The 25,280-nt window shown below is 41.2% G+C and overlaps 1 protein-coding gene and 1 non-coding gene across 6 annotated transcripts in view; one reads left to right on the forward strand and one right to left on the reverse strand.

The window, feature by feature from the left end:
- Positions 1 to 5,863: 5,863 nt before the first annotated feature.
- Positions 5,864 to 6,020, reverse strand: LOC111558880. The gene has a single exon (XR_002740004.1). It is a non-coding gene; the product is annotated as a U1 spliceosomal RNA (small nuclear RNA).
- Positions 6,021 to 9,001: 2,981 nt separating this feature from the next.
- The window catches only part of CDKL5 (cyclin dependent kinase like 5), a 213,489-nt gene continuing 197,210 nt past the window's right edge, over positions 9,002 to 25,280 (forward strand). For all 5 annotated transcript variants that reach the window (XM_019823616.2, XM_045051234.1, XM_019823617.3 and 2 more), the window contains exon 1: positions 9,002 to 9,140. The gene's annotated coding sequence lies outside the window, so the exon portion shown is untranslated. The remainder of the gene's footprint in view (positions 9,141 to 25,280) is intronic.

Here is a 25,280-nt window from a genome sequence, read left to right on the forward strand (position 1 = left end):
ATCTTATTTAATGTGCTTCACATAATATCCTTGCCTTTGCTTGAGAACATAATAAAAACTTATACATTCTGAACTGAATAATTGTGTCCCTAGATAGTGAAAAGGCTATCATGTTTCATCTTCTGTGCATTGTACCTTTTCACTTCCTTAAGCATGTTGGAAACCATATTGGATTTATATGTGAAAAGCTGGTCAAGAATTTCTTTTAGAGAAATGAAATCAAGCCTTGAGGCAATTGTGCAAGGAGATCAGGGTCACTCCACAGCTCCCATGTTTTCTTATTCCAACCTGCCTCCTCCAAAGGGTATAGCCTCAATTTACCTAGCCACTTTTCTATTTATCCTTCTTTTTTTCTTCAGGTAATTGTCTAAATCCGTAATTTTCCTCTATCGTGCATCAACATGGTACAAAATGATGTGGGAACTCATTGATCAGTTCACTGATTCGTTCACTCATCGAGCAAATGCTGATTGAGCATCAGGTCCTGTCCTGGACATTGGCAAAAAACAAAAATGAATAAGACATAATCTTTATTTTCAATGCAAAGCCATTAATATGGTACATTGATCAATATAGGTGACAAAACTAATTGAGGACTGCTAGAAGAGTTTTTTCCGCTTTGCCAAGGGCAGTAGCTATTGCTCTTTACCTAATCTCTGCTTTATGTTGTGTAGGTACTGGAGAAAAGTATACACAGAAGACCAATGTTTGCTAATGATGCATTATTATATTAGAACATTTTTAGAGAGTGAGAATTGTTTTATGGATTTGAGAAGAAGCAAGATCAATATGCTTTCCACTGTGTGTGTTTTTATATAACTAGCCCAGAAGTCCAAGGTATCTTATAAGAAGTCTGTAAAATTGCATTGAATGAGGTCAGATAGTAAACCTAGGAAGCGAAAAGCACAGCCATTTTATTACATTTTAATACTTAGACTGTATGAACTCATTTGTTTCCTTTACCAATTAAATGCTGTGTGTGTTTTTAATTTTTCCATTTTTAATTAAAACATTGAGATAAAATTACACACACACACACACACACACACACACACACACATATATAAGCACAGAGCCTGACATGGGGCTTGAACTCAAGAACTGTGAAATTATGACCTGAGCTGAAATCAAGAGTTGGACACTTGAGCCACCCAGGCACTCAGGGATATTGTGAGGATTAAATGAGATAATCCATGCAAAATGCTCAGCACAATGCCTGGCACACAGTAAGCACTCAGGAAATGTTGATTAATATTATTTCTAGAGGAAGATGAATAGACTTCTGTTTAGCTAGGGAAGTATGGTTTCATCTGGATTAAGACATTAACATAAGAAAAGATAATTTATTGGTATTTAAAAGTTGTGTAGAGGGGCGCCTGGGTGGCGCAGTCGGTTAAGTGTCCAATTTCAGCCAGGTCACGATCTCGCGGTCCGTGAGTTCGAGCCCCGCGTCGGGCTCTGGGCTGATGGCTCGGAGCCTGGAGCCTGTTTCCGATTCTGTGTCTCCCTCTCTCTCTGCCCCTCCCCCGTTCATGCTCTGTCTCTCTCTGTCCCAAAAATAAATAAACGTTGAAAAAAAATTAAAAAAAAAAGTTGTGTAGAATTATGAATGTTCAGTAGAAAGAGGTGTCTGAGGCAATAAGTGTTTCTGACCAACTCCTCTGGCTTTAAGACTCTTTCATAATTTATTGTGCATTGTGTTGCGGAGGAAGAGAAACTGGATGTTTGGGAACCTGCCTTTATACCTAAAATCATCAGGTTGGGGATATATAGAACTATTAAATTATTTAGGCCAGATGGAAAGATGCTAGAATTCTTGTTTTTTCATTTTTTAATTTTAATTGTATTTTACTAGAGAGAGAGAGAGAGAGCACTAAAGCACAGGGGAGGGGCAGAAGGAGAGAGAGAGGGAGAGAATCCCAAGCAGGCTCCATGCTCAGTGCAGAGCCCGATGTGGGGCTTGATCCCATGACCCCGGGATCGTGACCTGAGCTGAAATCAAGAGTCAGACGCTCAACCGAATGAACCACCCAGGCGCCCCTAGAATTATTCTTCATTGTGTGTCCTAATTCTCACTATTTTCCTGTTGCTATCCGTAAAATTAGCTGGCTCACTGCTTACAAAGACAAAGACAGTGCATCTCCATTATTTTATTAGATGTTCCTCTTGAAATAAAAAGCCCTTCTACATCAGCAACAACATCTATTAGCACTGAGACATTCCAGCTCCCTGGATACTGCTGATCTCAGATGATCTGAGCAGACAAGACTAGGGTAGACCAAGGAATCCACAGCCACCCTATGGGATTGAAAATGGGGCAGGGAAGGGGTGGTGGTTTGGGAGAGGCTTCTATATGTAACTGTTATCTCAGAGGATCCTGAAACTAGCCAAGTTTCAGGCTTCTTCCTCAGAGGTTTAAATCTTTCCAAGATCCCTCATCAGATGTGGAGCCCATATTATTCTCCACTATTTCTGCTGGCAGCCTGTGGTTGGAGAAAATTCTAAAGATGACTACAATTCTGGGGCACCTGGGTGGCTCAGTTGGTTAAGTGTCCAACTCCGGTTCAGATCGTGGTCTCGTAGTTGGTGAGCTCAAGCCCCCAGAAGGGCTCTGTGCTGACAGTGCAGAGCCTGCTTGGGATTCTTACTCTCCCCTCTCTCTCTGCTGCTCCCTCATTTGCACTTTCTCTCTCTCAAAAATAAATAAATAAATAAATAAATAGTTAAAAGGCAGTAAGTCAACGTAATCTTTCCTTTAAAAAAAATGATGACTATAATTCTGAAAAACGTGTTCTGTAAAATGGTCATAGTTGTGGGCTCAGTAGTGTGGCCAGGTGGTAAAATGGGTGTAATAATACTCTTCCCTGGGGGACATACTCTTGTTACCCTAGCTGTATCTCTGTGGCACTCACCTCCATCTGCCCAGGGCTGCTTATTGTGATCACTTGGGACTCTCTTCCCAAAGGTTCTTTCCCAGGCTGAGGCAGCACACTCTGCCTGCACATTGGGAGAACTAGAAATGCTGGGGGGGTTAATACCTGGAAGACCTTTCAGTATGCTGGAGAAACAGCGCAGTTTCCTGGAAGGGAAGAAGGTTCTACATCATCTGCCAGCAGTCCCCAGCAGCCCCCAGTAAATCCTCCTGAGCTCCAATTACCCACAGCAGTAAGTGGCTTGATAACGCACCTATTATTGGCTTCCTTCTCTTCCCTGTCTCACCAGCCCACTCATCTTCTGGTGTTTCTTGGGATTAACTCTCAGACAACACTACTAACACTCAAACTGTTGTCTCAGGGTCTTCTTTTGGGGAAATCTGAACTAAGACATCACTCATAGGGTCAATGTGAGGATTAAAAGAGATAATGTATGCCCAATGCCTGGTGTATAATAATTGCAATTAGCATTTATTGATCAGTTTCTTTGTGCCAGCACAGCCTTAAGCACCTTACATGCATTAACTCATCTAACCCAACGTTAATCTTCATAACAGCTTATTATCATTCCTCTACTACAGATGAGGAGACCGAGACAGAATCTTCAAGATCACATACTATTCGAACCATTGGAACCATTATTCAGACCCAAGCAGTGAATGTGGAAACATTCTTTCAGGATGCTGGAATGGTTCTTTGAGTTATTGGAACTCTGACTTTTATTGAGTTAACCTTGGGAGATTCTGGCTGGTTTTCGGTGTGTTGTTGACACACGGGTGAAGTATCTTGAGAGAGATTTTTCCTGTTGCTTCCTCTGACAGAGGGCTTCTGTCAGAGAAGTGACAGCCAGAGGCCGTGGGTAGTGGCTCTGCAGACGGGAGCCGGAAGGAGGATTTACACCTGTCATTCAGATGCCCTCTACACAGAGGTCAACTATGGCCAGGATGAAGGGTGGGGAGACGAGCACAGGAAAGCGGGGTGATGTTCATGGGTTGTTAAGAGAAGAGCTTCTCCCCTCTACCTCCTAGGAACCCCTATGGTCAGGGGAGTTAGATTTGGCAAGGGGACTGACCATGCTCTCGGAGGAACCGAGGTAGAAGTGAAAGGGCTGGCCACGACCCTTGGTCACTTCAGGTGCCTTGAGCCACAAGCCTGGCAGGTGATGATGGTGGGAAACAGGTGGGGGAAATGAAATTTAAAGAAAATGTAACATTCGAGTTTTAAACTGGGTTGATTTTTAATAGCTGAAAAAGACCTAAAAAGTCAGAAAAACTATCTGACATGTGAAGGGTCATGAAAGACAAATTTACCATAAAAACATGATTCTTAGGTGACAGAGGAAAGGGGATTAAGAAGGACAAATTTCCGGGGTGCCTGGGTGGCTCAGTCGGTTGAGCGTCCGACTTCAGCTCAGGTCGTGATCTCGCGGTCTGTGAGTCCGAGCCCCGCGTTGGGCTCCGTGTTGACAGCTCAGAGCCTGGAGCCTGCTTCGGATTCTGTGTCTCCCTCTGTCTCTGCCCCTCCCCTGCTCATGCTCTGTCTCTCTCTGTCTGTCAGAAATAAATAAACGTTAAAAAAAAATTTTAAAAGGGACAAATTTCCAGTTATGAAACAAATAAGTTATGGGGATGTAATGTACAGCATAGGAAATACATATATACATCTCCTAGAAATATTGTAATAACTGTATGGTGACAGATGGTAACTAGATTTATTGTGGTGATCATTTCACAAGGTATCAAAATATCAAATCACTATGATGTACACCTGAAACTAATGGGATATTATATGTCACTTACACATAAAAAATACATGGTTCAAAGTAGTGATTGGAGAAAAATAAACTGCTTCAAGTTTATATTCCACAGAATTGAGCCTGCTCAATAACAGCTAATCCTTATAAAATCCTTACCACGGACCAGGTACTCTAAGCATTTCACAAACAGTCACTCACACAGATCTACCAGGTGAGAACTATTATTATCATCCCATTTTACAGAGGAAGAAACTGAGGCACAAAGAAGTTGAATAATTTGCCCAAGGCCATAACTAGAGCTGGCATTTGAATACAGAAATCTGGCTCCCTAAGTCTATGGTTTTAGCCACTAAACTACACTGCCTTGCCAACCATCCACTTTCATATGGTATTCTATTCTGGTGTGGTTTTCCCTCTTGGGTCTTTTGAGGCTGACATTTCTGTTCTTTCTACACTGTTTGTGGTTAAACTTAGTGCCTGGAGGATAGGGATAGAGGTTTTAATAGTTTAAAATGAGGTACTGGACTCGCATTTCTAAAATGACATTTTCTCAAATGGCATGAACTTTAAATGAAAACATGTAAGATCTGACAGACTGATTTAAGCTCTGATTAGGGCCAAGGAACAACTAATGCTCACCCCTTCCTACAAACACTAGAAATTTACACATTGATTTGATTCTTTTTTTTTTTTAATGTTTATTTATTTTTGAGAGAGAGAGGCAGAGAGAGAGAGAATCCCAAGCAGGCCCTGAGCTGTCAGCACAGAGCCTGACACAGGGCTGGAATTCACAAACCGTGAGATCATGACGTGAGCCAAAGTCAGATGCTTAACTGAGCCACCCAGGTGCCTCCATATCGACTTGATTCTTAAGCTTTTCTCCTAGATCTTTTTTTTTTAATTAAAAAAAAATTTTATTTTTGAGAGAGAGTGACAGAGAGTGAGCCGGGGAGGGCAGAGAGAGAGGGAGACACAGAATCTGAAGCAGGCTCCAGGTTCTGAGCTGTCAGCACAGAGCCTGACATGGTTCTCTTGAACCATGAGATCATGACATGAGCTGAAGTCAGAGGCTTAACCGACTGAGCCACTCAGGCGCACCTCTCCTAGATCTTGCATTATGAAGTCTAAGCCCAGTGGGCACTTTATAGATGCTTCCCCCCCCCCCCCCCCCCCCCGCCCCGCAAATGTAGCCTTTCACTAACAGAAATTGCTGTCGTGTTTTCCGTGTTTGGGGAAATTGCTGGAGTCAGAATGACCTGAGTGCAGTGGATGAGACTTACGCTGAGAGAACCACCTTCGTGATCATGATATCTTCCCTGGTAGGTAAGTATCATCCTAAATGCTTTTTGACAATGATTAGGAGGCTTATGTAGTCTTCCATACCTGTCCCACGTGTATCCAGGATAAAAATGTCTTACATCTTCATGGCCATTTATTTATTTACTATTGAGACCCATCATGAGTAGCACACATGGGCTCTGTAGTGGGACACTTTGAGGCATCTAATAGAAACTTTGACTCAAACTGTCTTAAATGCAAGGAAAAGGCAGAATTTGTTTAATTAAGTAACTAGATGTTATCGTCAAGAACCCAGGTTTTTTGCTTGTTTTTTCTAATTTTCCACTTTGCCTTAGGTAGGGCACAGGCTTTGGCCTAAGGATGGTTTTCCTCTAGTCACAAAATGGCTGCCAGTGGCAACTTGGGTACTTGCTTCCTTGTTCATCCAGCAGGATAGAAGGGAAAACCTCTCCCTCAAATCATAGGATGTTAAGTCCTTTCCTTTAGTCTAAATGGGCCCTAGTCATTGATTGGACTGACTAATAAGCACCCACCACCTTGGAAGTGGGGATACCTGAACACTGTGGGGGTTCTATTAGAAGGAGGATGGAGAGAATAGATGCTGGAGAGCCTCTGAAGCTATTGCTTCATCTGGAAAAAGGTGACCTAAGAGAAAACATTTCAGAGAATCTGAAGCCTCAGAGATAATGTATGTAGGTTTGCCAGATTTAGCAAATAGAAATACAGGATTCCAAGTTACATTTGAATTTCAGATAAAAACCAAAAAAATTTTTAGTATAAGTATGTGCACCTCTTTCTACAAACATTACACATTTGCACAATGATTTGGTTCTTAAGCTTTTCTCCCAGGTCCTGATTTCATTATGAGCTCTGGGCCCAGAGGGGCAATTTCAAAAATGCTTTTTTGGACAATGATTAGAAAGCTTATTTAGTCTTCAACCCTTGTTCCACACATATCCAGGATAAAAATACATAGTTACCCTAAAAAATTACTTTTTGCTTATCTGAAATTCAAATTTAACAGGCCTCCTGTATTTTATCTGGCAACTCTAAATGTATGGAAAATTCTTGGCACATAGCAGGCATTCATTCAGTGGTTAAGTATTAGTGTTCTTTCTTCATAAACAAGGAGCTCAGTTAAATGGTGGCATGGTACTTTTTAACTCTTGCTGACCTAGAAAATACACGCTTTTGATCAAAATTGAAATGAACTGAACTGGATGTGATTCTAAGAAACCCTTTGCCAGCTCCTCAAAACCAGATCAAAGCAAATGTCCCCAAGTGGAAGGTCATAGTTATATATATGGGATGGCACATTATAAAGCTTTCAATATTACAACCTAGAACTAAATTGGACCTCTACCAATGAATATTCGGTTATTGGTTTTTCTTAACCTACACAGATAAACCACTCTTCATTTGGTCCGGAAGTAATGTTGCTGCAATTCCTGGCACAAAGGCACTAACGCTCAGGGATGAAAATGGCATGATTGGCCCAGGAATGCTGGCTCCACATGGGTGAAGCTTGAGGTCACGGCACTGTTACCTTGCATCTTGGAGGAGGCAGGAGACTCTGCAAAGCCCTGCTGTTGCCTCTGACTCCATTTTCCCTCACTGCTAATTCACTGTTCCTACCTGAAAAAATTTCTAATATGCTTCCTGAAAAGCTGAAGAGAAAGGCACCTTCATTTCCTCATCAAATATTCACCATGTTATGAAAAAGAAAACCCTAGTGGCTTGGCACCAAGTGGTCAAAACCAGCATATTGTTACATATTGTTACCAGATTCACGACAGGAATAGATTAAGTGGATTTAATCCAAGATATCTATTTCTAATTTGGTAGCTGCTATGACCTCACACACTTATTTTCCGTGCTTTTCCTAAAAACCAGAAAAAAACACCCCATTTTCCCTCTTTGCTTTAAGTGGAAATTATTATGCAGCTTTTCATAGATTTGTCCACAATGCCTTTAAACAGGATTATTATTTTTCTTAATTTTCAAAAAGTGGCTTTGGAAATGTATCTCCTTCCATTTCATCACCTCTTCATCCTCATTGGAAACCTGATTATTGGTAGGTATTGAGAGCTTTCCATTTCTACTGGTGGAGGGATGACTTCATTGCCAGCTGGGGAATCTTGTGTGGCGGAGCATTGGACCAAAGCAGAGCTGTGGGTTGATGCTGCCGCTGGCGCTGCTGCCACAGCCGTTCGCATGCATCCAGCTGCTGTGTAAGGAATCCTCAGGCTACTAGTTCTTTGCTCCCAATTCACCCAAGGGATCGCAGGCTGATGGATGAGTGTACGTGTGAATGTGTGAATGTGTGCATATGTGCGTGTGCACGCACAGCTGCAACAGTTGGGCAGCAGCTGCAATAGACTTCGATATCATTTTTACCAAAGACAGAGATAAACCGTCCTCCGTCCTTTATTTCCAAGCAGTGCCTCGGCTCCCGCCCCAAATGTGTTCTCCCCCTCTTCCACGACCCCTCAACCCTCCGCACGTGTCCCTCTGGAGTGAGGCCAGGCTGGCTGAGCTGCAGGGAGGATTCCCCCTTTTTTTCCGCAGTGAGAGGCGGATTCCCGGGCCTCTACGGCCCTCCACCCCGTCAGCCGCCCCTTTCTTAGTCACGATCTTCCCCGCCCCTCCCCCCTCCCCCCACCCAGCTCCCCCTGACCCCCCTCCCCCTGAACGCTCGAAGCTCGGGCCCCGCCCCTCCCAGACACCCAGCCCAGGTTGCTAGGGCCTGGCTGGGCAACCAAACCTGGCCCGCGAGGTGGTGCGGCGCGCGCGTGCGCGCTCAGGCGAGTTTATACAAGGAACGAGCCTTCTTCGGCTTCTGGGGTCCGAGCACGAGCGGCGCGGGCGGGGCGCGCGGGCCCGCGCTCGAGGACGAGCGCTCTCTCCGCATTGGTTTCTATCAGAAGTGGGCGGGGCGAAGGCGGGACCTGGCGGAGTCTTAGAAGCTTCTTCATTGGCCCGAACGGGACGGCCGGGGCGGGCCAGTTAGCAAATTAGGCTGCGCGTTCGCCTCTGCGAGAGGGCGGGGCCGGAGGTTTCCATTAGTTGTCCCTGCCACTGGGAAAGGTAAAGCGGCGACGGCGGCCTCAGGAGCTGTGGGGTCCCCGGCTGGAGGTGGGAGACTCGGCGGGGTGAGTAGTTGCGCCGCCACCCGCCCGTCAGGCCTTCCTGTTCCCACGTTGGCTCCGCGCCACCCAGCTTCTCCTGAGAGAGGGGACCCACCCGGTCCCCCCGGGCAGACGTGAGAAGGGGCGGCGGCGCGGGTCTCCTCCAGAACAGGGCGACGCGGCGAGGGCGCCCCAGCCTGGAGTGGCCTCTCTTCAGCGCCCCATTGCGCCAGTGGAAGGGCTTCCCCAGCGAGGGGTTGGGACTGTATTTTGGGGGGTGGGGAGACGGGAGGATGTGAGGAGGGGCGGCGGGTCGAGGCCGCCCGGCGGGGCTCCCCTCAGCAGCGGGTCTGCGGCGTCCCCGCCCCGCCGCCCCCGCGGCGCGAGCTCCCCCGGGCTTGCGGCGAGGGAAGCCCCTTCCCGCCGGCGCCGAGGAGGAGCCTGCGCGCCGGAGCCCCCAGCCCGAGTTCCGAGAGAGTCGGGGACCCGCCGGGGGCTGCGAGCCCGGGGCCGGAGCCCCGGCCCTGCTGACTGACCTTGGCTGCCCGCGAGGGTGGGCGAGTGACCCACCGCCTGCCCCGCGGCTCTTCCAGCTTCCTCCCAACAAGTTTCGGGCGTTGCTATGAAGTTCACCACTGGCATAGTGGGGAGAAGCAGAAATTGGCCCCTTCCCAGACCTTCGTACCCTTTGGACCCTCATAGAAATTAAATCCTAGGGTTTGGAACCATTTCCAAACGAACAGGTCCTGCTCGCGTTGACACGTTTTATGCCCACGTTGGGGGAAAAAAATAACCTGAACGTATTTCTGTGTAAAAAGGCAGATCTTCCTTGAGGTGTTTTTTTCTTTTTTTTTTTCCTTCGCTTCACTTGAGTGTTAAAGCCCAGATGCCCGAATAAGAAAAGCCTGACCTTAGTATTTCCACCGTGAGATTAGACGGATGCTGTGATATTTAAGTAGTTGCAGATCAGTGTTCTGTTAACACAATCTATTTTAATTGGCTGAAATTTAGGCTGATTTTAGAAAGTATTGCAGACACAGAATAATTTCTTCCCGTGAATCTGAATTAGGTTTGTTTGGACGTAATGCTTATGTAGTTAATGTAAAAGATTACACAAATTAATTTGTCTGAGAACATTTGACTAAAACAAGAGACATAAATATGTATAGAATAGGATTATCGTTTTAGGTAACGTTTCCGGCTTGTTCCTTTCTTGCTGTAGGGTTACAAAAGCATCTTTACAGAGGCTATTTGGAATTATATGTGAATGACATTTAGATGTAAATTTGTTTTTAATTTAAGTGTTTTAAAATATTTTATTCATAAAATGTGAAGAACCCGTGTTTACTTGTTTCTGTATGTTTAGTGCGGGGGGGGGGTAGTATAATTTTATATTTAACAACCCAATTAGGGTTCATTAATAATTTTTTTTTAAAGGTGTGCCTCTTTTTGAGAACATTGTACTTGAATACCTTAGCAATTCTTTTAATTTCTTTATTAAAAGTACTATTTTAGGTTTCGGCATTTTTGGCTTTGACACTGGAACAGGAGTAAGGAAGCCTGCAGCAGTATTACCAGTTTGACACCACCAGTGGGTGTTTCTGTTGACAAATGCAGAGAAGAGAACATTTGGGAAGGAAATATTTTGGGGGGGGGTTAGGGGTGTTGGGGGGGGGGAGAAGGAGCCAGAAGAAAGAAGCTGCAGAACTAAAGCTGCCAGCACAGAGTATGCTGAGCATTTCACAAGTACAAGGAAACCTAATTAGGATGAAAAAAAAAAAATTCAGTTTGCTTGTATTAAATAATAGAATTCCAGAAGAGGCATGCTAAATAAAGTTAATCATCCCGAGAGTGTTAAATAATCTACCATTTCAGAGGAGTTTGGAGGGTCTTCAAATGGAGTGTCAAATCTTTTTAAATTGTCTTGTGTTTTAAACATAATACAGTGATTAATTTGGTGTGTGTGTGTATAAGTTTTGTATACTAGTTTTGCTTATTTAGCATGTTTCCTAACCCTCATTTTTTTGGAAAACAAAACTTGATATATTAAAAAACATTACAAATAAACATTCTTTCTTCAGAGAAGATTTCTTTTTTCCTGCTCAGATTTATAATTTAGTCATGATTTAGGGGCTTGTAGAAAGGTTTTTTGCCCCTTATCTCAGGTTTTTGATGTTTACTTAATATGAGTTCCCTGGACTAAATCTGCCATTATTTTCATTGTAATTTTCTTGTAGTCATTTAAATTGGAGTGTGGCATTTACAGTATTCCCCGGGGTTTTAAAAGAAAAGGCTCCCATTGAGGGAAATTGCTGGGCCATCTCGCATAGATGAGTAATAGAAGGTTGACTGATTGCGAATCAGATCCATTCTGTTCCAAATATGCTGCATGGGGTTAAAGCAGTCATTTAATGAGAACCAGATTTTATATGGTATTTCTACTTTGAAGGTGCAGTCTTGTTCCATTACAAACTGAAATACAGAGGTGGAGAAATTGCTTCAAGTATGCTTTTTTTCCCCCCAGCCTTGCTTCACCACTGTGTCCAAGAATCTGTGAGAGACTCTCTGTCAACAATAGTTGCATTGTTGGAAATGACAGTGGCTTCTGTTGCAGAAATTTAACCTTTTATTATGATTTGCGTTTCAATTTACTTTGTGATAGAAAATTCAGCTATATCTAAGAATACGGCTATAGGAAATTTGTAAGGAAGTGAACCAAGAAAAATAAGCCTTCTTCAGCGTGTCTGTTAAAAGTTCACCTTTTTTCCCCTTCCATTTTGATAACTTTGGTGGTTATCTCTTTTATTTCTTCTAGATATTAGAAGGTACACTAGCATAGTACTTTATTTTTGGCAGTAAGTATGGGGATGAGACTTTTTCATGTAATAAATTGATACCAAATAATAAGGCATTTAGAACAAATGAATCCACCCACATACACACACACCCAAAATGTAAGGGAAATCTTTTAGGTAACCCTTAACTTTGGTATAAGAATAGCAGATTTTTAAGTATTCAGTTGCTTTCTAAAGTAGAAAAGGCTGTTTACTCAGAATTTGATAGTTTTAGATTCCAAAGGTAGTTTTTTTCTTCTTTCTTTTTTTGTTTCTTTTTTTTGTTTGTTTGCAACTTCAAATTCCTTAGTAGAGGAGGAGATAGAATCTCAAAGGTTCTTTATCTTCTGATGTTGTCAATTGGGTCACATATTTCAACTTATGAAAATACTGCAATTAAAAGACTAAATTTAAACTCTTGTTTGGAGGGGTTTTCCAATTTACTTTCTATCTTAAACTCAACATTAGAAATCTTTTGTTGACAATATGTCACTTTTGTGTTTGTATTTAAATTCTTGATAGTTTCTAGAATGTTTCCTTCATATGGAGCAGTGCATGGATGACTGGATTACTCAAAGGTTTGGCCTCATTTCTCATTTGAGTTTGTACATTTACTTCATAATACTGAGACATGAGCTTGGGTGCAATTGTGTCAGTGGGTATGAAACCTGAGAGTGAGGACTTTCTACGTAAAGAGCCTGGTAACATTTAGAAAATTAGGATTTGGGAATTAACAGAAAATTACTTATTAGGTTAAAAGGATCTAGCCCATTCAGGTCTTTGAAATTGGTTGTCAACATTTGAATTAAGCTCTCAGAAACATTTGTGTTCAAGACAGTTCTAATTAAGGTCAAGTTTTGGGAGTGGTCTCTGTTTTGGGCAGTCTTTATAATAATTAAACTATAATATGCTACTTTTTGAGCCTTACTGAATACCAGATATTTGGTACTGAATACCAAATAATTCATTTGCATGGATAGATGCAAAGTGTTTTCACAACACTTGTATGAGGTAGAGGTTTCTCTTCTTTCCCAACACATTTGATCAAATGGGCTCAGAGAGAGAAAACAGTATGCACAGATTACCCAGCTAGTCAGCAGCAGAGGCAAAACTACCATCCAAACCGGTCTGACTTGAACCCTTGTTCTTCAAAACCATGCTCTCTCTGCTTCTCTTTAGGAATCTGACTGCCCAAACATATTTTGAGGTCCTACTGTAAAGTCATTCCTGGGGAGGTTCTAGAGGTATGAATATGCCTCCTGGAGTTCACAGGCTACACTGGTAAGGCTGCCTGACCTTTAGTCACATGGGAAGCTGGACTCAGGTCCATCAACACTGCTAGATAGGACAACTGGAAGTGCACAGTTTTCTAACAGAGTCATTAGTTCATAAATGAAGGTTGTACATGATTATTTACACCCAAAATGAGGTAGTTGTTTCTAATTAACTACTTGGTGTTTCATGTTTCTGCATGTTCCACTGTTAACTTTTGACTGACTTTGATTAAATTTGCTACACTAATGACGGCGATGAAGATACTCCTTGAATTCAATTTTGTGGTTTTGATGCACTCTAAATGACAGCCATTGCAATTTGCAGATGGGTATCTCTTCTGCAATTGTAATGACTTAAGTGAAATAAAACCTGGAGGTGAATGAAGTTCACAGAGGTGTGTTATTGTTGCTTTTTAATACATAGAAGTTGGGCTCTGACAAAAATGTTCCTACTTGAAAGTAGAATTTTCTGCTACTTAAAGCCTCTTGTGAGTGAGTGTGTGTGTGTGTGTGTGTGTGTCGGTTTTAAAACAAGACCCATCATTCAGAGAGCTAAACAGTTGCTTAGCCCAAAGGAATGCTCAGAGGTCTATATGAGGGAGGAAAATGACTTAATGTTTTATTCTGTAATTGATGAGAATCACTTTTGTCACTTATCAAAGTTAGAAACAGTCTAAATATTGTAGAAACTCAGGGCTAGAAATCATCTTGGCCACAGCAGGACAGTTGTTCTATGAAGATGGGACCTATACGTAAATTCTTGTGGATTTATTTCTTTACCAAGTGTAGGTTTTCAGTATTCCTTTTAAACAGCATTATTGAGGTATACTTTACATACTATAAAATTTACCTGTTTAAGTGTACCATTCAGTGATTTTTTTTTGGATAAATTTATGGAGTTGTCTAATCATCACTACAGTCCAATTTTAGAACATTCCATCACCCTAAAAAGAACCCTCCTGCTAAGTGCATTTTAAAAAATCTTACATACTTGCTTCCACCTAGATCTCTTTATCATCAGACACTGATAAACAAAATGATGTAGATCTTAAAAGATAGGTCTTTTAAAAATATCTTTTTACATATATTACAATTTCTCACTGCTTTTTGTATTTTAAAAAGCTTTTGCCTAGGGGCACCTGGCTGGTCTAGTTGGTGGAGCGGTTGGTGGAGCTTATGGCTCTTGATCTTGGGGTCGTGAGTTCAAGGCCCATGTTGGGTGTAGAGATTGCTTAAATAAATAAGAACTTAAAAGTTTTTGCCTAAACATAATATATAGCAGAATATAAAGGACAATACTGCTAATGGTATTAAATTACCTTGTCTTTGTGGTTTTGATTTGATTTTGTTTTGGTCTTTTTTAAACCAGCAGATAAAACATAATGTTCTTAGTGATATGTTGGAAAAGCAGGAATACGAAATCAAGGTAGGGGTGCCTGGACGGACTCAGTCCGTGGAGTATGAGACTCCATCTCGGGGTTGTGAGTTCAAGCCCCAAGTTGGGCATGGAGATTACTTAAACAAATCAAGGTAAAAGTAATAATAATTGTTGGGCAAGAAAAAAAAATGCCTTTAAGATTTAAGACCATGGGTAAAATAATTGGTTTTCTTGACTTTAAGCCAATAACATTGTGCATTTTAGTGTTTGACCTCTAATCCCCCTTGAGAAATTCATGCCAATGATGCATGCCCATCTAGCAGGCTTCATTAAATTCAGGTATTCAAACACATTGTCTCCTTTCTGTGTTTTTTTCAGACTGGATTTTTGTGGGATTTAGACACTTACCCTGCAAGGTACTGTAGCTACAACTGTTTTCCTGCCTGCATCATTTTCTTTTTAGTTACCCTTAAGGGTAGGTGTGGGAGTAAAGCTACCTTGGGAACAAGTTGTACAGTATAGGCTGATCTCCATGCTCCCACTTGCTCTCCTTTGCTCAATGTACTGCATGTGTAGATGGACATTGCTGATAGGATAGCTTGGGGTTATTAGTTTTTGGGTACACATAAGGGAAGAATGCACTGGTTTGGTTGGAAGTTAAGTGTTTTGGAAATTGTGTCTAACTTTCTTTGCTTTTAGATGAATGTTTCTCTATAGAAAGTGACCCTTACAAGTGCCAGGTAGGTAAATCAATAACTCCTTGTGTGGTAGATTGTGTCTGGATTGTTAATAACAGATTGGACACAGCACTGCTCTGATAATAATAGTTTACTGTAAATTCAATCATAACTGGTTTGATACAGGTTTACTTTTTTTTTTTTTTAAACTGTTTAACAGCTATGGCTGTAGGATTCTGTTGTTACTTTGTATCCTTTGTAAGAGGAAGGCCTAATATCAAGCAGTAACTTATGAAGTGCTTTCTGACACTGTAACCTTTTTGATTTAGAGGGAAATAGTGCTTTTGAAAGTAACAACTTTGCTTTCTGGAAGTGAACAAAACATATGGATGAATATTTTTAAAGAGTCCTTTTTTTTTTTTGTAAGTTGCAATTTTATTTATTTATTTAAAGTTTATTTATTTACATAATTGCTATACCCAACATGGGGCTCAAACTCACAACCCCAAGATCAGGAGTTGCATGCTCTTCCGACTGAGCCAGCTGGGCGCCCCCTAGGTAAGTTGCAAATTTAGATTTCCATTTTAGATTTTATATTATGCCTAAAGATTAGGTTCTTGGCAGTGTAAGATCATATTGTAATAATCGGATTAAACACACACACATTCACTTGTGGAAGATATGGCAGATAAAAAATGGTGATAAGTAATAGTTGAAGCACAACTTACTGACTTGGCTTTGCCCAATTACCCTGATATTGGCCAAGTGGAAACTTGTTTCCTGATGAATAGAATTTTTCAGAGATTACAAAAGTTGTTTCAGGTGTGACATATCCTAGACTTTATGCACACACCGCTCCTGGTTTGTTAGTCTCTCATAGAATATATTAACTTTAATTACTAGTATGTATGTATGTACGTATGTATGTGTGTGTGTATATATGTGTGTGTGTGTGTGTATATATATATATATATGTACACATTTTTTTTTTTTTTAAAGTACACTCTATGCCCACCGTGGGGCTTGAACTCGCAACCCTGAGATCAGGAGTTGCATGCTCTAGCTACTGAGCCAGCTAGGCACCCTGCTGTTATGTAATTGTTATCAGTAATATTACCACTACAATTTAAGTTTAGCAATTGCAGACAAAAAGAAAGTTCTACTTTTTAAAATTTTTACAAAATGTTTTTATTTATTTTTGAGAGAGACAGAGACAGAATGTGAGTGGGTTAGGGGCAGAGAGAGAGGGAGACACAGAATCCGAAGCAGGCTCCATGCTCTGTCAGCACAGAGCCCGACGCGGGGCTCGAACTCATGAGCTGTGAGATCATGACCTGAGCTGAAGTTGGATGGACACTCAATCTACTGAACCACCCAGGCGCCCCAAGAAAGTTCTATTTTAATTGTTAATAATTGAAAATAGTTGAGGTAGACAAAATCTAATTTTGTGCAAATTGGTGTTTCCTACTGTATCAATTATTTCTTTTCTTTTTTTAAGTTTTATTTGTTTGAGAGAGACAGAGACACTGAGAGTGGGGGAGGGGCAGAGAGAGGGAGAGAGAGAATCCCAAGCAGGCTCAGTGCCACCGCACATAGCCTGGGGTGGTGCTCAAACTCTTGGAACCATGAGATCATGACCTGAGCTGAAACCAAGAGTCAGACATTTAATCGACTGAGCCACATAGGTGCCTCTCAATTATTTCTTTCTAAAATAACCCTGTCCTACATCCTGTGGATCTATCCTTCATTTAGCAAATACTTATTGGGTGTCTGCTGTGTACTAAACTATGATAGAGGTTGGATGGAGTGGTAGATAAAAGGTAAGGAGGCCTTGCCCTTAAAGAATTTATAGTCTTGAGTTGGAGTCACAGGGGAAGTATAAGGTACTATGGGATTATGTAACTGGGTAAGGCTTGGGATCTGTCCTGGGGGGAGCAGGCAGGAAGGCCACACTGAGGAGTTCACATTTAAGTGAGACCTAAAGGATGAGAAAGACGGTCTAGTAGGGGAAATAAATTTTCCTGGCAGAAGGTGCAAATGCCCTCAGGCAGGGTGTGAGAGAGAGAGAGAGAGAGAGAGGGAGAGAGAGAGAGAGAGAGAGAGAGAGAGAGAGAGAGAGAGAGAGAGAGAGACAGGCTTCTGAAAAACAACGTTTTAAAAACCTGAGAGAAATCCACAATGGCTGGAAAGTAGAGAAGCAGGTGATGAAGCAGAATTAGGCAGGGGCTAGGTCCTGAAGAGGCTTAGTAGGCTGTCTACTGGACTTTTGAGCTTGTCCTAAGTCTCCTGGGAAGCTATTGAAGGTATGATATGAAATGAAATGCTCCTCACACCCAAAACAAAAACCAAGAGTTTTAGTTCAATGGAACCTTGATAATTTACCAAAAAGGCCATAATCTGTGCAAGGTAAAATATTCTTCCCTTATTTCAGTAAAATTTTTGCAATTGCTTCTTTGATTGTCATCTGCGATACTCTTTTCATTGTTTTTGTAGAAATTACCTTTAATTTTTTAAAAGCTCCTTATATCCTTCACCATTCTGTTAACCTTATATAGGGATGTCATTTCTATTTATAACTGAGTTAAATTTTTTTCTGATAGTGTTAGCTCTCTTCCATATTTAAACTTAAAATTCCTCATTGCCCTCTTCCCCTTAATCTGCTCAAGGTATTTAATGTTTTAATGAAATGATTCATTAAATATGAGCATTAAATTTGCTTTATTGTTTAAAATTTTTTTTTAACATTTATTTATTATTGAGAGAGAGAGAGAGACAGAGCAGGAGCAGGGGAGGGGCAGAGAGAGAGGGAGACACAGAATCTGAAGCAGCCTCTAGGCTCTGAGCTGTCCGCACAGAGCTTGAAGCAGGGCTCGAACCCACGAACTGTGAGATCGTGACCTGAGCTGAAGTCAGACGCTTAACAGACTGAGCCACCCAGGCGCCTCTATTCTGTCTTTTTTTTTTTTTTTTTAATACAATGTCTTAGGTTTAGTTTAATATTTCTCAGCATTTATGCTATTTCATATTTTATGAAATCTCATTTGGACACCTGTAATGTTTTTAGAGAATTTTATTACTATTGTTTAAGAGTATGAATATTTGGGAGCACCTGGGTGGCTCTGTCAGTTATGTGTGCTACTCTTGATTTCAGTTCAAGTCATGATTGTGAGATTGAGCCCTGCATTGGGCTCTGCGCTGACTGCTCGCATCCTGCTTGGGATTCTCTCTCTGCCCCTCCCCTGCTCACTCATGCTCCCTCTCTCTCTTTCCCTCTCTCTCTCTCAAAATAAATAAACATTAAAAAGGAAAAAAATAGGATTCTTTGGTCTAAGTACCATTTTTCAAATCTGGTTCACATACTGTGACCTTATCTTTTATATTAAACTGGTCTTTGTTGAGCTTCTTATGTTCAAGTGAGCTTATGTGTATAAAAGTGCTACAAAGGTTTTATTTTACATATGTTGATTTCTTTCTCCTACAGTTAGGTGTCCTTACATGCTCACTTCTTTTTTGGAAATCGTCAGCCATGCTAAATATTTACTTGTCTTTATGATTAAATAATGAGCATTTATTTAGGTTTTCTTTGGTGTAAAGTTGTTAGTTTGTGCCTGTATAGAATGCTGTTGTGCACTTTCACCATCCATATATACAAAGAATAGCCACAGCATCACTTCCTTCTTCAAGTATTTCCTTTGAAATTTATTTTGATATAGCCTCTAAATAGCTCACTTTGGCCCTGAGTTCTTAGGCTTTTCTGAACCATTCTGTACCTGCTCTGTGTTTTTTTTCCTTGTTGCTTTAATCACTTTTTTTCTTTTCCTGGTGCTGGTAGCGTGAAGTTTGCAGTGGTTTTTGCATTACTTTCTTTGCTTCCTGTTCAGCCCAGGACATTTATTTTAGAGTTGCCTCATTTTAGATTTTAGAGTTTGGAAGTGATGTTTTTATGCTACTGGTTTCTCTACCATTCAAAGTGATTGTTCTTGATTTGGAATTGTGCTTTTGAGTCTGTCGTCCTGCCCACGGTTGGTAAAGTAAGGCCGTATTTGTCTTCCGTTGACTTTAAGATGGGGTGATGATTTGGGTATCTTGGTGTCAGCATCATGGTAGGTGATGGAGATACAAAGCCAGGCTGTGGTGTTGTGCTCTTAAGGAGTTTGTAATCCAGTAGAAGAGGCAGAAAGCCACCAGTAAAGTGCAGGATGATATGCATGTTCAGATGGAAATACAGGGTGCTGGTACTCTAGGCCAGAAGAGGTGCCCTTAGCGCAGACTTATGGGGACTGGGAAAGGCAGTGATTCTTGAGTGTGAAGAGTCTTAAAGGAGGCCCAGAATGTCAAGTGAAGGGAAGGGGTTTTCCCCTTAGACATGGGTCTAAGAACGAGCATATAAAATTGGGAAAATAGCAAGAAGTAACATGGATTTATTTATTGCATGCTTTGTTTTGATGCATTTACTTCATCTACATCCCAGGCTCTTGATTTTCTTTATAGCCATCTTTTGACTTTTCACTTTTACATAGGAAAATACTATGTTTTATATATAGGAAATACTGAAACCAGGGATTTAAATAGGAATGGACCTTTGGTAAAATGGATAAGCAGATGGTATCCGTTTTCTACTGTAAGCTCCTACAGGCATGGTGTTGAGTTTTTTTTTTTTTTTTTTTTTTTGAGAGAGAGAGAGAGTGAGCACGTGAGCAGGGGAGAGGGGCAGAGGGAGAGAAAGAGAGAAAGAGAGAAGAGAGAAGAGAGGAGAGAGAGAGAGAGAATGAATCTTATGCAGCCCCCATAGTCAGCTCAGAGCCTGTCGCGGGGCCTGATCCCATGACCGTGGCTTCACACACCTCCAGATTGTTGCTCATGTCTCTCAGATTGGGAGACTGATTTTATTTATTTATTTTTTTGAAGTTCTCTCTATGCCCAACATGGAGCTTGAACTCACCACCCTGAGACCCCAAGATCAAGACTGGCATTCTCTACTGACTAAGCCAGCCAGGCACCCTGGGAGGCTGGTTTTAAATGTATTCCCATAGCAGGGTGCCTGGGTGGCTCAGTGGCTTAAGAGTCTGATTTTGGCTCAGGTCATGATCTCACAGTTGGTGAGTTTGAGTCCTGCGTTGGGCTTTCTGCTGGCAGAGAGCCTGCTTCAGATCCTGTGTCACCCTCTCTGCCTCTCTCCCACTTGCACGTGTGCTTGCTGTCTCTCCCAAAAATAAATAAAAACATAAAAACAAACAAATAAATAAATGTGTTCCCATAGGGAGATAAAAATATGTGCCTTACAGAAAGGCCCTCTAGGGATGCAATGACTTCATCAAGGAATTCACTATACACTATTAGCTGGTTAATTAGATGAAGAGTTTTGTTTTTGTTTTTATTTTTTAGTTTTTTAAACATAACTTTAAAAAACAAGTTGATTTATTTCTGAGTAATCTGTACACCCATCTGGGGCTCGAACTCCTGACTCTGAGATCAAGAGTCACATGCTCTTCTGACTGAGCCATCCAGGTGCTCTTGTTTTTGTTTTTAAAGCATGCTGTCATAGACTTTTAAATACCGTCTCTGTCTACATTTTGGTAATTTCTTGTAATCTGGGTCCCACCTGCTCAGAAAACTCACATCCCCAGTCTGTTTTACAGGTAGGATACGGGCTTCTGACCTAGGTTTGACCAGTCATTTTAGACAGAGTGAGACTTGTATATGGAAGTGAGCCTTGTGAGGTGGCCATCATGTGTAGTTGAATTGATGGTCTAGTGATCATATTGACAGAGATGTTTTGATTTTTATTTAATCTCTACACCCAAAATGAGTCCCAAACTCAACCCCAAGGTCAAGAATAGCCATACTCTTCCTACTCACCTAACTAGGTATCCCTGATTTTTTTTTTTTTTTTTTTTTTTTTTTTTTTTTAAAGTAGTGGCAATTGCAGAGCTTATGGAATTCAGTCTCAAGTGATTTTGGTGCTGAGTAGTGGCAATAGATTTTTTTTGAGGGGAGGGTATTTATCTTCTGATATTTTCTGATCATGTGGGATTTGTGGTTAGATGTCTTATATTAATTTTGGAATATTTTCAGCCATTATCTCTTCAAATATTTCTTCTCTCCCATTCTCCTATTTCTGTGATTCCGTTTATCAATATGTTAGAAACTTTGATATTTTCCCCCAGCTCTCGAATGTTTTTGTTTGGTTTTTCACTCTGTTTTCTCTCAGTGTTTTGGTTGGGGTAATTTCTGCTAATTTTCAAGTTCATGGATTCTTTGCTTGGCTGAGTTGAGTCTAGTGAAGAGCCTGTTGAAGGAACAACTCTTCATTTCTTTTAACTGTGTTTTTCATTTTTAGCACTTTTGTTTGCTTCTTACAGTTTCCATGTCTGGTCTGAATTACCCCTGATTTTGCATGTTGTTCTCTTTTAGGTTAGAGCTGTAAACATGTTACCCATAATATTTTAAATTTCGTTGTGGATATTTCCAAAATGTAATTCTGTATGTAGATCTGATATGTTCTTTGTCTTTTCTGAGTGTTGTTTTTTCTTTGCCTTTTCTTACGCCTTGTGATTTGTTTTCCTTGTTGCAAGCCTGATTTATTTTGTAGAACAGTAAAGACTGAGGTACATAACTTTTATGTCTGTAAATGGGCATATCTTTCCTGTGCTAGGCCTTTGGTGTAGGGATTTGAGTTAGTCTAGTTAGGATTTGGGCTGGGTTTGAGTCTGATTGTTGCTATGGTTACCCTTAGTGTACCTCAGGCTTCAGATTCTTGGTAGAGACAGTTTATGATTAGGGTGGGAGTTGGTTTATTTTGAGTTTCAGGTGTTCCTTTTGAACTGTGGTTTAGGGAGGGTCTCCTTATATGCCCTGTTCTTCTCCTGTCCCTCTGCCAGTAGTATTCTTTCGTTTACTAGAAGTTGGTCACTGGAAGTTGGTTAGCTTGGAGGTGGGGAGTGATGGTGGGGTGTCATCTTTTGTTCTGGTTAAACCTCAGGTTTAGGCTTGCATCAGTGTCCCACAGTCTTGCCCCACCCTTAGCTATTGTGGTGGGCTCAGTGTGGAATCCTGCCCCTCTGCTAGGAGTACGGTGCCCACCCCTTTCCCCAGCTGCAGTGAGTTTTTACCGATGCCGTAAGGGTAGAAGCACTTATTTGCCTTGATGAGGGATTTTCTTCCTTCGTGGAGATAGGGAGAGAAGGATCTGGGTGTTTTCTTCTGAGGCACAGCTGCATTTCCCTTCCCCCAGGTCTGCATCACAATGGGTTTCCTCAGTGCCCTTTACTCTCTGTGAGTGCCTGGTGGGGTTGGTGGAGGAAGATCCTGCTGAAGGTTGGGGTCTCCCCAGTTTCTGTGACCCCCTCAGTGATTTCACACTGTCCCTTCAGCTAAGCCACATCGGGTTTTTATCAACTTGCCAATTATTCTAGCTGCGCTCCTCTTATCAGTGTCCAGTTGCAGTCTACCCCAGGTGAGCACAAGGTTGTCTCCTGTCTCCTTGCAGGTACTGTGTCCCGAGATTTTGAGCCAGTTGGTTGTTCTCGGATGGGTTTAAAAAAAGTTATGAATTTGAAATTAGTCCAGGTATTTTTCATTGTAGGGGTGGGCAGCTGTATTCCTTCCAGCTTTCTTATTCTGGTGTGGAAGACAAGTTTGGTTACCCTTAAAATTTTAACATGCACATTTAACTAAGTCTAAACTTAATTATTATCCCTAACCTCCTGAATAAGGCAAAGATTTTAGAATGGCTTACCTTTTAACCCCCATCCCCTCTTCCATGTTAGTTATTTATACCTTAGTTTTGCTTAAGTCACCTTAAGCCTATATAAAAATAGTGTATGTTTACTCATCAACGTGTTTTCCAAATTTCTTTCTTTTACCATTCTTCACCCCATTTCTTCATTGTGGGCTCAGTTTCCTTTTTCAAAAAGAATGTTTTGTGTAGTTCTTTCACTAAAGGCCTGTTAGTAATAGACTTGATCTTTGTATTTCTGAAAATCTTGACTTCACTTTTTCTCTTGAATGACTGTTGAGCTGGGTACAGAATTTATGTTGATAGTTATTTTCCCTCAGCACTTTGATGTTATTATCTTGTGTTTTGACAAGTCTTGTTAATGAGAAATCTTTAGTCAGTTCAGGTATAATATCTTTGTATGTAGGTAATTATCTTTTCCCTTGGGATACCTGTAAGATTTTGCTCTTTGTTTTTGATCTGCCGTTTTTTTGTGATCTTTCTACCTGTGGATTTGTTTTTATTCTGCTTTTATTTGGCATACTCCATCAGTCTGAAGACTCCTGATGCCTTCAGTTATTTAAAAAAAAAAAACTTAGACTTTAGCTTTTAAATTCTTGCTTCCCATTTTCCATTTCTAGAACTATTTAGATAATGTGTTGTATCTTTTCATTGTATCCTCCCTGTTGCTTAAATTTGCTTTAGTGTTTTCCTTTTTTAAATTTCTGGGTGATTTCCTGACACCCATCTTGAAATTGACTAATTTCTCTTTACCTGTGTCTAGTCATTTGGTTAAACCATTACTTGAGAATTTTCATTAAAAACACTTGGCTATTTTTTTTAAATATAAAAATTACTGTGTTTGTACAAGTCTACTTTTAGGTTTTCATAAGGGCATTTTCTTGTTATTTCTTTGAACATTTGAAAATATAATTATGTTTGTCTCCTTTGGATTGTTGTAGTTCTTGAGGAGTGAGATCTCTGATTTGTTTGCCCGCCCTCCCTCTAAGTTTTGCTTGTCAGAGTTTGCTACATTTGACACTTTGGGAATTATTTGCTTGTTCCTGGCTTGTGGGATGCTTCTTTTGAGTGGTTTTGCATTTGTCTCTGATGGGACTCTTTGGGGTCACTGTTCCAGGAGAGTTTTCCAACTATTCTGAGACAGATTTCTGAAATCCAGAGAGTGGTGTGAACTGGACTCGAACTGGACTCCCTGTCTGTGGTGGAGCAAAGACTTGGGTTTTCCCTTTTGCTTTGGTCATTCCTACAACACACAGCCCTAGGCTTCTGTGTGTAAGTTTTCTTTTTGCTTTCTTTAAAAAAGGTAAGCAAAATATTTATTTATTTTTGAGAGTGAAAGGAGGAGTGCATGCATGCCTGCGTGGGGAAAGGGCAGAGAAAGAGGGGGACAGAAGATCTGAAGCAGGTTCTGTGCTGACAGCAGAGACCCCGATGCAGGGCTCAAACTCATGAACTGTGAGATGATGACCTGAGCCGAAGTTGGACTATTAACTGAGCCACCCAGGCGCCCCTCTTTTTTTCTTATACATCCAAGGATAGCCCTTGGTATCTCTTGACTTTATGCTGGTGGTTCACTTCCAGCTTCTTTCCCATGCACAGACTTTAGGGATAACCTCTGGTTTCCTGGTCCCGATTAATCATTTGAGTTTGTAGCCATTGGTTTAGACAGCAGGAGTGAGCAGGTCTTTGTCTTGTGACAAGGAAGAGAAAGGTCTTTGTCCTATGTTAAGGAAGAATCTCATTTAATAAGCCCTTGTTTATGCAGCCACTCCTTTCTATTCTGGTCTCCCTGTTGGTCAGGAAATAGTTCGTCCAGGTAAGAACTAGGAAGTAATTGCAACCACAGGCATCCTCTAAGTTGAATAGATTATGCACCAGAAGTGCATTTATACATTGGTTGTGTAGAACAGTTCATATTCTCTGATAGGAACTATGCATGTTATTTTAAAAAATGGGTTAGTTTCCCAGGTAACCCTTAGGAGTCTGTTCTTTTCGTGATGTAGTTGAAATTCACATAGACATGTGAGCTCTTTGGGACTGTAGTCAGTATGTAGTAGGTGATTTTTGTGGGGAGGTGCATTTTAACATTCTCAGTGAGAGAGGGGAGTCTGGTAGTTACCAACCTGATTTGGTCTTCTCTGGTTGTGACCTGCCAGCTACCAGTGCCTGTTAATTGTTACAAATTCTGACCCCTGGGGGCTCCTGGGTGGCTCAGTTGGTGAAGCGTTCAAATTCTGCTCAGGTTGTGATTGCGTCATGATCT

This window comes from Felis catus, chromosome X (genome assembly GCF_018350175.1).
Source record: "Felis catus isolate Fca126 chromosome X, F.catus_Fca126_mat1.0, whole genome shotgun sequence".
Classification (NCBI taxonomy): domain Eukaryota; kingdom Metazoa; phylum Chordata; class Mammalia; order Carnivora; family Felidae; genus Felis; species Felis catus.